The sequence below is a fragment of the Hibiscus syriacus genome, unplaced genomic scaffold, assembly GCF_006381635.1.
Source record: "Hibiscus syriacus cultivar Baekdansim isolate YM2019G1 unplaced genomic scaffold, ASM638163v2 tig00110450_pilon, whole genome shotgun sequence".
In the NCBI taxonomy this organism is placed as follows: Eukaryota; Viridiplantae; Streptophyta; class Magnoliopsida; order Malvales; family Malvaceae; genus Hibiscus; species Hibiscus syriacus.
In genome coordinates this window covers 10,326,053-10,339,808 of record NW_024062743.1, presented here as the reverse complement: position 1 = coordinate 10,339,808, position 13,756 = coordinate 10,326,053, and positions in this window count along the sequence as shown.

Here is a 13,756-nt window from a genome sequence, read left to right as displayed (position 1 = left end):
TTCATTGGCGTCTCACTGTAGTTAAGTTCAACTACTGGATAATTCATATTCAGATTTGTATTCTGAACTAGAATCGACATTCTGGTATCCACACTAGGTAGTCTAGTAGAGTCTATTGTCTCAATTGTTTTGTAAAATAAATGGAATCGAAATTAGTAATAATTCCAATAAACAAAAAATTAATTCTTTTTTATTTATGATCAGTAAACAATGTTACTTCAACGATAATTTTTCTAAAATTGATTTGTCCACTTTAAGCAAACCCGTTAAATCAATGGGATAAATCCCGAAAATGAATTAATTTGCTTTGCACAATTTTCTCAATATTTGCTAATCATCTCGGGTGATTTCAGAAAGGTAGAAGATAAAATTTGTCTTAAGATTGTTACAAGTATAGCAATCTGAGATGAAAAATAAAAAAGAAAAATAGAATTTTATTAATAAATAAAAAGTAAATTTAAAAAAAACCCGAATGTTAACATAATAACAATTTGGAAACGTCACTCCTCGGTGCTCGAGAACTTTGGTCATCTGTCTCCCAATATACAACAATGAGATGATCAATGTAAAGTACTGCCCATATCGCGTTGTCCATGTCATGCAAGTGTACTCCCAAACCTGATGGGTTGGGCGAGCTAAGATTTGCACCCCATGAGCCTATACACGAAGCACAATCTTAACCTAAGTCATTCAATAACTAGCAAGTGGGTTGGTGTATATAACCCTTTCCCATGCTTGTTATCCTATCAATGTAGGATATGGGCTTTCTCATTTTCCTTAAACAACACAATTCACATGTACCCTATTTTGAATATCAATTTCTTATTTATCACTCAACCGTTTTGAGAATATGAGATGTCGTTGCAAAGATATCATGGAGTAGGATATGAATCATTAAATTCATTATTTGAATCTCCACATTTACCCGTAGAAAATATTCCTCAAAATTTTCAATTTATCACAACTTTTCCAACAAAAGTTACAAAATAGCCTCTCAATATAGGGTCTCAGTTTTTAGTCCTTTGACTAATTAAATTTATAAAATGGTTACCCGATTATTGATATATTATATACTTGTCCTTTTCTCTTAAAAAATGATAACAATCTAAGTTGGACATTACCTACTAGCTGGATATAATTAAATCTGATTCTAAAAACTCAAACGAGTATACAACTCAAACAGTTCTAAGATCATATTTTATCATATTTCAGCCAACATGTTGACATCCAAATCAGATTATCGTCAATTTTTAAGGGAAAAAGACGACAAGCTTTAATCATATTGAAGACAATATTATCCACCTCTTTTTCTTATTCACCCTCTTTAAACGCAAGAGAATCTTATTTCAAGAACTTAGCATAGTTCACTGTGGTCATATACAACATCTTTTGTTGTCATGTCTTAAACTTTTACCCACAAAATTTCATTCGTTTCTCATTGTAGTTAAGTTTAACTACTTGTTGATTCATATTCAAATTTGTATTCCGAAATCATTCTGGTATCCACGCTAGGTAGCCCGATAGAATCTGTTGTCTCCATTGTTTTGTAAAATAAATGGAATTGAAATTAGTAATAATTCCAATAAACAGAAAATTATTTCTTGTTTATTTATGATCAGTAAACAATGCTACTTCAACGATAAGTTTTGCTAAAACATATTTGTCCACTTTAAGCAAACCCATTAAAACAATGAGATAAATTCCGAAAATGAATTAATTTTCTTTTCACGATTTTCTCAATATTTTTGAATCATCTTGAGTGATTTCAGAAAGGTAGAAGATATAATTTGTACATTTTAAAATAAAAACCCGAATGTCGACATAATAACAATTTGAAAACACCACTCCTTGGTGCTCGAGATCTTTGATCATCTGTCTCCCAAGATATAACAACGAGATGATCAATATAAAGTAGTGCCCATGTTGCGTTGCCTATGTCATGCAAGTGCACCCCCAAACCTGATGGGTTGGGTAGCTTAGATTTACACCCCATGAGCCTACACACGAAGCACAATCTCAACCTAATTAATTTAATAACTAGCAAGTAGGTTGATGTATATAAACCATTCCCATTCTTGTTATCCCACCAATGTAGGTTATGGGTTTTCTCATTTTCCTTACACAACACAATTCACATGTACCCTACTTTGAACATCAATTTCTTATTCATCACTCAACTGTTTTGAGCATATGTGATGTCGTTGTAAATATATATGGAGTAGAATATGAATCATTAAATTCATTATTTGAATCTTCACATTGACCCTATAAAATATTCCTCAAAGTTTTCAATTTATCACAACTCTTCCAACAAAAGTTAAAAAATAGCCTCTCAATATAGGGTATCATTTTTTAGTCCTTTGACTAATTAAAATTGCAAAATGGTCACCAACTTATTGATATATTTCATACTTGTCCTTTTTCCTTAAAAAAATTAATGACAATCTAAGTTGGACATTAACCTGCTAACTGGATATAATTAAATCTGATTCTAGAAACTCAAAAGAGTATACAACTCAAACAGTTCTGAGATAATATTTTATCATATTCCAGTCAACACGTTGACATCCAAATCATATTGTCATCAATTTTCAACAGAAAAAGACGAGTTTGAAACATATCAATAGTCGGTGACCATTTTATAACTTTTAATAGTCGGGAGTCTCAAACAGAGAACCACTCTATTTTTGGAGGATGATTTTGTAAATTTTAATAATCAAAGAACTCAATAAAATAATACCCTAAAGTCGGGGATCATATATGTACTTTATCCTATTTTTTAATTATTGCAATATCAATATTCAGGTAAATATTTCATTGATTTTTAAGTGGTATAATGAATATATTATTCAACTCTTTAATTTTTTTCAATTATAGCATTAAATTTTGATTTTAATTTTAACTATGTTACTTAAATATTAAAATTAAACGTTGTGATGACCTGAATAAAATAACATCGGTTTAAAATGACTACGTTTTATACACTAAACTTTAAAATTATACCGATTTTCTTTAAACCAAACTAAAATTGGGATTGATAGTGAGGTGCTTGATGTTTTAAATGCTCTGGGGGATTGTTAGATGTAACCTTTGTAGATGGAAAATTGATAGGATTGGCAGTGTAAATTCTAGGCTTTATATAGGTTGGGGTTTACTTGACTATCATTTTCGTGAGATGCTCTGGCCCCTATTAGTAACTTGCTAATGTCGTTCTTTCGATAACATACATTTAAAAAAAAAATGGGAACTAAATGCGGAATATTATTAGATATATTCCATTTCGTAAGAAAATTTTGGGAGTTGCAGTTTATATAGTTTTCTGCTAAAGATGGAAAACCCAAAAACCAGAAGAACATAGAGATAGCGTGGGTGAAATTTTAAGAAAACTATAACAGTGATGTGCTAATAATAACATCCAACATTAAAATTATCAAACGCCCAGCAGTGGGTTGGATTTATACATAATATGGTAGCGGTGTTAGCTTAACTCTTTCTTGCCTTGATGGTGGTACTGTTAGTGGTAGCAGTATAATGGAGGAAATCAAGCAAAACGGTACTCTTGCATTTGGGGCATTTTGGGTTATCTTCTGGAAGCATAACGTACATCAAACACCTAGGGCATCCCACCAGGACCATAGATTGTGTTTCTGTCTCGGGGCTGCTCATCGTCACCATGTCGATGTCCGATGACAAACATGAGCTCGGTGGAGATGTCGGCGACACGGTAGCTGACCGGCTCGCTGGTGATGACTCCATTATTGGATTAAGTCTTGGTGGTGATAGTTTCAGCTTCAACTCGAGCTTGACACCATTTCTTCGACTCATATTTTTGTATTATAATTGTACTCAACCTGATTTGAGCCATGGAAGAACACCAACAAAACAAAGTTCAATTTATCTAAGAATTGAATTGTATTAACATTTATAACGTGGGAGAAAAGACATGTAATTATACTTACCTTTATGTTGAAGGAACCTTGAGCTTCTTCTTGGAGAATGAAATGAACAAAGAGGTGAGAGAATTGAAGAAGAAAGGGTGAAATATATAAAGAAAGGATGGGTTTTATTAAAAGCTTCATTAAATTATTGTGGGGAAAGGTGGAGCTGTAAGTTAGAGAGAATTGAATTCAAGGATTGGTAGTATAGGAATGTAAATTAAGGCCAGTAAATATGTATTAATGGCTAGAGAAAAAAATTCCCACGAAGCATGTAGGTGGAGGAAAATTGCAGTAAACATTGTTACAATTTAATTACAAAACTGCATTGCAAGGGCTTTTGCTAATAATGATATTTACTTCATTCATTGAGACTAGTTAACATATCATTTACCATATTATTTATAATGATTTTACGGTAAAATGATATGTTATTCTTCTAGATGATTGGTATTTAAACAATTACTCATGTAAAATGTGTGCGTTGTCAATAGACTAAAAAATTTCGAACATATACCTTATGATCGCTTTTAATTATTAGAAAAAAATTATTGTTATATAAAAATTTATATATATATATAATAAATTGGAGTATAAAGTAGTATTGTGCAACTGAGAAAGAAACGACTACAAGTTTAATGTCAAAAACCCCCAGATTGGTAAAGGAAACCAACACGAAGGACACCTAAGAGTTTAATATCAAACACCAAGAAATTTAATGAAAAGAAAGTGTAGCAGTTAAACCTAATTTAAAAGTTCAACAGAAGCCAGATAATTCAAAATGAACAATTGAACACCCACAACGACATTAATGGCAACGCCACAACAATTTCAAAAGAAAGTTGAGCCTTTCTCTTGTTTCTTTGATTATCATTAGATTTTGGTATGATTTTTAGTTACGAATTCCATCTGTCGAATTAATTGAACTTACATTAAAACTTTCCATTTTTTTAGTTTATTATAACTCCAATAAAGGTTATTAAAAATCTACTAACGAAATTTCAGGTACATTTATGTAAAAATCTATCTTCAATTGTATTTTCAAAGATCTTGAGACTAATTTGTAAAAACATCACTTACATAAGTACCTTAAGTGTAAATCCAAAAGATCGATCATTTTCAATCCTTTAATCTTTTCTCAAAAAAATTGCATAATTCAACTTGCATTTATATTTTTGAGCCATCGATCTTTCACATAATAATTCATATAGCCAATAAACATTCCTATACATAATCATATACATCAAAATACACTTAGAAATATATTTTACAACATCAAATCAAAAATAGAGCATGCTTAAGCAATTAACAATTCATTTATACATACAAACTTATTTTCTAAGAACTCCATTAGTCATTTTAATTATTTTGAGTCATTTCTTATTCAAATAACATATCGTTTTAATTCTTTATAACTTATCTAAACAAACCAATTAATAAAATCTAGAGATTTGGCATATTAAGTCACATTGGATGCTTGAAAACCTACATAGACAATCCAACATCATACTTAAGTCACATGAGACATGGCTTGCATATCAAACAAGGCCAAAAATACATCCAAAAACTTATTAAAGAGTACAAAGTCAATAAACAAACTATTTTTTTTTGGTTTGAGAGATATGAAACCCTCTGAAGCCTCCAGCGCCGACCCTAAACTTCCCAAAAAACAATGGCAAAGAGATGAAGACCCACCCGATCCTTCCACCATGGCAAGAGATGGTGGCGCTTCTCTGATGGAGTTCGACGGCTCCTCACCTGCTATCTCTTACAAGGATGTTGTGACGAAATCCACTGCTGGTCAACCAGATTCTAAAACCGTTGATCTAGAAGATGATGACATTGAACTACTCGAAGAGGATATCACCCTTGGCTCCTCTAACGGCATTCCAACCATCGATTTTTCAGAACGTGTTCAATCTCTTGTCGTAAAAAACATGGATTTAATGCTCGTAGTTAAAGTTCTTGGATGAAGAGTGGGTTATAATACCCTGCACAATCGCATATACGATATCTGGAAACCTTCTTACCCTCTCAAACTTATTGATATTGAGAACGATTATTTTCTTGTGAAGTTTAGTGATCATGGTGACTACCTAAAGGTGCTCACGGAAGGACCTTGGACTATTTTCGGGCATTATCTAACAGTTGAGCCATGGTCTATTGACTTTCAGCCGAACCAGGACTATCCTAGCCGCCTCATGGCATGGATTTGATTACTGGGTCTTCCAGTAACCCTTTACAAAAGAAGTTTCATTGAAGCTATTGGAAACTAGGTTGGTTCAGTGATAAAGATTGATTTTCAAACGGATAATGGTTGCAGGGGGCGTTTTGCATGACTAGCTATTAGCCTCAATCTTCATTGGCCTTTGGTATCGAAAATACTCATCAATGGTCGCCTCCAAATTATAGAGTATGAATCCCTTCCCACTGTTTGCTTCCATTGTGGCATCTATGGTCACCATAAAGACCTTTTTCCGCAACTACCAACACAGGGAGATGTTCAACCAATGACCGAGATTCCTCCACCGCAGCCTCAAACTACTGAAAACTCAGTTTCAGATGAAGCTTTCGGGCCATGGATGCTCATGGAAAGTAAAAAGCGTAATTCCATGAATTTTAATTCTGCAAAACAATCAATTCATGATTCTATCCTCATCATAGCAAAATCAAATCCCATTTTTGAAGTTGTCCCTAATAATCTAGAAAATCAATCAAAATCTAGAGTGATTGAAGTGGAATCCACGATACCATCATTATCATCGAATTCAAATCCCGAAATTAGCTTGTTGACTGAACCAAAGAGTATTCTACCAGATAAACACAAAGCAAAGGATAAGGCTCCAGCAAATTCAAATAAAGCCCTAGCTGTCCCCTACGCTTCCAAGAAGCAAACTCACCTCGAAGGTAAACCCGTCAAACTACATGCATTATATAAAAACCATATACAAGGAACACGTAAAGCAGCTAATGGAGCTTCCTCCTCTAATTTGCCACGATTAAGCTCGGCTGAGAATCTCGACCCTAACAAGCATCATGCCGTGAAGCTAATAGATGGAGACAATCCCCGCATCCCAACTGAAGCTTTAGTTCCTCCTGCAACTAGAAAAGGCCCCGAGGCCATGATGGAATAGTCGGCTTTTTTGCCTTCTCTCTTCATTTTTTACTTTACTTATATATCTCAACATTTTTATGTGGAATGCACAAGGTTGTGGCCACCGGAATTTTAATCTCGTTGCTCGACAATATTTGCAAGATCATTCACTGGATGTTGTAGGCTTCGTTGAAACCCGTATAAGCAGTCATGCGGTTGATAAAGCTATTGTTCAACTCAAAATTCCAAACTCTTTTAGAGTAGAAGCTGATGGTTTTTTGGAGGCATTTGGATCTGTTGGTATGATCACATTCAAGTAGATGTTCTATTCAGTCATTTTCAATTTGTCCACTGCCGGATCCACTGTAAGTCCAACAATCGTTCCGCTCTTGCTACCTTTGTTTATACTAGTCCGAATCCTACTAAAAGGAAAGCTATTTGGAAGTACCTTCACTTGCTCTCCAATCATATTAACGAGCCTTGGGTTGTCTTAGGCGATTTCAATGTCGCATTGTCTCCTAATGATCGTAAAGGTTGTGTTAACAATCCATCCTCGGACCACGCCTTTAGTAATGTTATTTTTTATTCAAGTCTCCATGATCTTGAATATCAAGGACCATACTTTACTTGGTATAGAGGTCCTTGTTCAGTTCGCCTCGACCGATGTTTATGCAATGATAAATGGCTGGTCGCATATCCTGACACATTGGTTTACCATCTCCTTAGAATGAAGTCTGACCATAGACCTCTCTTATTATCTATTGGCAAAAACCCCAATAAGCGACATCAAGGTCAATTCCGTTACTTTGCCGGATGGACCCTCCACAATGATTTCCGTAAGCTTGTACTTGATAATTGGGACCCTTCACTCCCAATTACTCATTCTATCTCCAAGTTCAATAATGCTAGAAAAATTGGAATCACTACACTTTTGGAACATTCTCATCGCAAACGCACTGTTATGGGGCGACTTAGGGGCATTCAACGATATCTTGATAAAAAACATAGTGCTTATCTCTCGAGACTTGAGACTAAACTTCAAGCGGACCTTGAATTAATCATTGATCAGGAAGAACTCTTATGGAAACAAAAATCTCACTCATATTGGATAACATTTGGTGACAGGAACACATCTTACTTTCATAAAAAAGCTATTATAACCAGAAGGACTAATAGGATCTATGCTCTTCAAATTTCCACCGGAGACTGGTGCTCAGACATAAATGTTCTTCGACAAGAAGCCAGTTCATACTACCAGAATTTGTTTTCGATTCGTGAGGAGGTACACGGCACCTATCCCATCTCGGGATTTTTTCCACCTCTACCTCCTGAATTCATACAAAATTTAGACATTCTACTAAATCCCATGGAAATCAAGGAGGCGATATTCGATATGGCTCCACTCAAATCTCCAGGAGCAGATGGATTGCACGCACATTTCTATCAACAACATTGGAACATTATTGGCACGTTAGTTTGCTCGACGATCCAAAACATATTCAGTGGTAATAACATTGATTATCTGCTGAACAAAACAATTCTTGCCCTCATCCCAAAAATCCCAAGGCCTTCAAGCTTCAAGGAATTTCGACCTATCAGCCTTTGTACGGTATTATACAAGTTGGTCACTAAGATCATTGTCAAATGCCTCCAACAAATTATGCCTCGACTTATTGCGCCTAACCAAACAAGTTTCATTCAAGGCTGTAGCATCTCGGAGAACATTATTATTAATCAAGAGGTCATTCACTCAATGAAATAAAAAAAGGACAAGGATAGTTGGATGGAGATAAAAGTGGATCAGGAAAAAGCTTTTGATCGTTTGCGCTGGGACTTTATAGCCGACACTCTTTATGAAGTAGGCTTTCCACCAGTAATTACACGACTCATCTTGCATTGTATTTCATCTTCTTCTATGCAGGTTCAATTTAATGGAGGCCTTAACAATGATTTTAAAACACAATGTGGAGTTCGGCAAGGAGATCCAATCTCTTCTTACCTTTTTGTTCTTACCATGGAAAGGCTTGGACATCGTATCCACCTTGCTTCATAGAAGGGCGATTGGAAACATTTTAAGCTAATTCGTGGTGGTCTTCCCATCACTCATTTATTTTTTGTAGTTGACTTAGTTTTGTATGCCAAAGCAACTGTAGCACAAGCAATTCTAATCGATAATATCCTGAAGGAATTTGGTCACTACTCGGGCCACAAAGTCAACAAGCTTAAATCTCATGAGTACTTCTCGCCCAATACAAGTGCAGAAACAATAAATGCAGTCTGTTCTCATCTCGGCATCAAGCAAGTTCCTAACTTGGGTGTCTATCTCGGAATGCCGGTGATGCACAAGCGTGCAACCTGTGAATCCTATAGCTTCATCATTGACAAAATAAAATCAAAGCTTCATGGGTGGTCGGCTAGAACCCTATCTTTTGCTGGACGAATAACTTTTGCTAACTCAGTGCTCATGGCTATCCCTACTTATTTCACGCAAACTTGTCACTTCCCCTCTCGTGTCTGTCAAGACATTGAAAAGATTGTTCGACAATTTAAATGGAGCTCTAGTAATCAAACTCGAGGTATTTCTCTCGTTAGTTGGGACACCTTAACTCAACCTAGACACAATGGAGGCCTCGGCGTTCGGAGATTACAACAACATAATGATGTCTTCCACATGAAACTTTGTTATGTCATCGTTTCAGAGACGGAGAATTATTGTATAAGTCTTCTTAGGCAAAAATATAAGGTGCTCTCTAATTGCCCCTCCTCCATATTTCGACCGAGCTGCTCTCATTTGTAGAGGTCCTTATATAAAGTCTGGAATAGGTTCTACAGCTTCTTATCTTGGTCTATAGGCAATGAAACTACAACAAGATTTTGGCACGACAATTGGCTACCGAAACTTGGGTGTCTTTCAGAATGGAAACAAGAACATATTATTGTTGAAGATAATATGCTGGTTCGTGATGTTGCCCAGCAGAATGACAATTGGAACTGGAATCTGCTTCGACAGTTTCTTCAACCCTCCACGATACAACATCTGCTGAATGTTCAACTGTCTAATCTGAATGATGGTACTGATCGTTGTTGCTGGTCACAGGGCAAACATGGTGAGTTCACAGTAAAATCTACCTATGAGCTTCTAACCAAGGATCTTTAGGACCCCAAAGATATCAAATGGACTACACTTTGGTGCATGACTATCCCGGAGCGCATAAAATATTTCCTATGGCTTTCTTATAAAGACCGCTTCTTACGAACGTTAATCGTTGTGCAAGGAAGCTTACGGATGATCCTTTATGTCATATATGTGGCTTAGCTAATGAAAATACACTGTATGTTCTACATGACTGCAAACACTCCGTAACTCTTTGGCAACTGATTATCCGACAGCAAATCCTACCGATCTTCTTCAACACTAACGTTTATGATTGGATCACAATGAACCTAGACTCAAATAGTCTTTTTGCTGGAATAAACATCCCATGGAAAATCTTGTTCTCTTCTATAGCATGGCAGATCTGGAAGAGAAGGAATTCTTACATATTTTCAGACTTGTTCATCCATAATGACCAGCTCATCTCCCTAAGCAAAAATTGGTCCATTTATATCATTGCAGCAAAGTCCATTTCCCCAAATGGTTCCGGTGCTGCTCGTCCAGAACTTATACAATGGAAGCCTGCACCTATAGATTGGTACACTCTTAACAAAGATGGAGTGGTACATAAAATTTCCTCCCAAGGATCGGTGGGTGGCCTCATTCGAAATATGACTGGCGATTGGATCATTGGTTTTAATAAATCGGTTGGAATCTCAACTCCAATCCAAGCCGAACTTTGGGGGATTTTTAAAGGACTTCAATTGGAACTATCCCACAATATTGAACGTCTCCAATGCCAAAGAGACAGCGTTGAAGCTCTTAATCTCGTGTCTTCGCCAATGGCTAAATGCAGCCCAATTGCTCTTGTTTGCTCTATTGCAAAACTCATATCAAAATAATGGATGATCGAATTCATTCTTATTCTCCATGAAGCTAATGCTACAGCAGACTTCCTTGCGAAATCTACCGTTATTTCAAATAAACAAGCTCAGACCTATATTGAACCACCCCATGAGATTAAATCACTTCTTCACCGTGACCTCTATGGTCCTGCTTTCCTTCACACTTAGTATTTCATTGTAATAGTCTTCCTTATAATTAAAAAAAAGAGTACAAAGTCAAAGAAAATAAGTCCAAAATAGAACAGACCAAACCTTAAATCGATGAGTTCCACATTACCTTTAACATAAAAGACCTTTCATTACATACTCGTATTCATACCTAGGATTGTTCATGGACGATTAACTGTACCGTTTAGTCTAAACAGTTAGTTAACCGTTATAAGGGTTATTAAATTTTTCTAAATGTAACCCAACCATTAAAAAATGGTTAACCACTAACGATTAACAGTTACTAACGGTTCGGTTATAGTTTAACCGTAGGTTAACCTATTACAATTACCCTATACAAAATATAAATAAAAAACTATCGACCTAGCTTACACCAACACCCAACCCTTGTATCTGAAATAAATTCAAGCAAAATAAGACTAGACCAGCCAACCATTGCTATTATTACAAAACCAAGGAACGAGCTACCTTATAATAGAAAGAAGTAGTGAAGCACTAGCGATGTAGAATATATAAACTCAAACACTAGACTTAAACTAAAAGTTCCATATAATTTAAATTGGGACATGAATGTAATGAGAGCCGAATGAATAAGAACAGATACGGTTCCATTCACACTATAACTTTGGAGAACCCCACCTATAGCTTCCAAGAACAATAATTACACCCACATGTATATGCAGACAAGAGCTCCTCTAGATAAATTCCATTATCAAATGAAACACAAATATGACACTACCTGTGATTGTCTTAGATTTGTTGCAAAAGAAATAATACAAACGTTTTAAAGTTTCATAATTCATACACCGATATAAATAAATAAAATGAAAAAAGTGTAGCACTAATAGTTCTATACACCATCAAAATTTAAAAGTCAAGTCTTTAAAAAACATAAAATAAACACGATAACTCAAAGTCTATCACCAACTCCCGAGGTCTTCATCGTCTTCCTCCAAAATAGAATACGACTCATCAATCATAATTGTTGGTTGATTGATTATTAAATATTTCCGTCCTATATCATGTTGTTTAGTAATTTACAAAGCAATTACTAAGATCCTTGTTAATAGGATAACTCCTTTGCTTCCATGGATTATAGCTCCAAATCAATTTGTATTTGTCAAGGGAAAGAGTATAGTTGATAATACTCTTCTTGCTCAAGAGATTGTCAAAGGGTATGGAGGAAATCTTTATCACCACGATGTGCTTTAAAAATTGATCTTCAAAAAGCGTTGGACTCCATAAATTGAGATTTCATTTCGGCCGTTCTCAATTCTCTTGATTTTCCTTCTAAAGTCATTGACTGGATTATTGCTTGCTATTCGAATGCTAGGTACTCTATTGCCTTCAATGGAACTTTGATCGGTTATTTCAAGGGTGCTAAGGGGACAAGACAAGGCGATCCACTTTCCCCCATTTTATTTGTTCTGATTATGAATGTCCTGTCCAATCTTCTCAACATTGTTGCTTATAAAGGGATATTTTCTTTTCATCCTAAATGCAAGAATATTGGACTCACTCACTTGTCTTTTGCAGATGACTTACTAATTTTCTGCAAAGGTAAGCTTGAATCTGTTCTGGGTGTCATTATAGTCCTAGACTGCTTCTATGAATTTTCTGGGTTGAAGTTTAATGCTGGAAAATGTGAACTCTTCACGGCTGGCATATCTTATCACATCATTGAAACTATCATAAGTTCTACTGGCTTTAAACAAGGAAGACTTCCTGTTCGTTACTTGGGTGTTCCTTTGGTCACCAAGAAACTTACCGAAAAGGATTGTCAAGCTCTTGTAGACAATATCAAAAATAGAATTAACCAATGGTCTAGCAAAAATATGAGTTATGCAGGAAGGGTGAAGCTCATCAAGATTGTTCTTTATAGAATTGCAAACTATTGGTGTCGACAACTTGTTTTGCCTCCTTCTATTATCAATAAAATTGAACAACTGTGCTCAAGATTCTTTTGGAAGGGATCAGATTCAAAAGCTGCAGGAGCAAGGGTGAGTTGGAGGAAAATATATAACCCAAAGTCTGAAGGCGGTTTGGGACTTAAGGATATTAAAACCTGGAATTGTGCGAGCTTGATTCACCTCACCAGAAAACTTTTTGCTGGTGATGGTTCTCTTTGGGTAGCATGGACTCACAGTAATATCATCAAGAACCAGGATTTCTGGACCATGTCTGAACCGCATAATGCAAGCTGGATTTTTAAGCATATTTTGAAATTATGAACCATAACCAGAACGTTGACGCATTCTTTTGCAACTAACACCGCACAAATCTGGGAACATATTCGGCCTAAAAATAGCAAAGTCTCTTGGCATAAACTGATCTGGTTTTCTCTCCATATCCCGAAACATAGTATTATTTCTTGGATGATCATTCTGGATCGTCTCCCAACCAAATACATATTGCAACAATTTGAGATTATTTCTAATGCTGACTGTATCTTCTGCCATGATGAAATTGAAACTAGAGACCATCATTTTGCCACTTGCAGGTATTCAACTTCTATTTGGAGTTCTCTGCTCCAACTGTTCCGGTTAAATACGACTTTCTC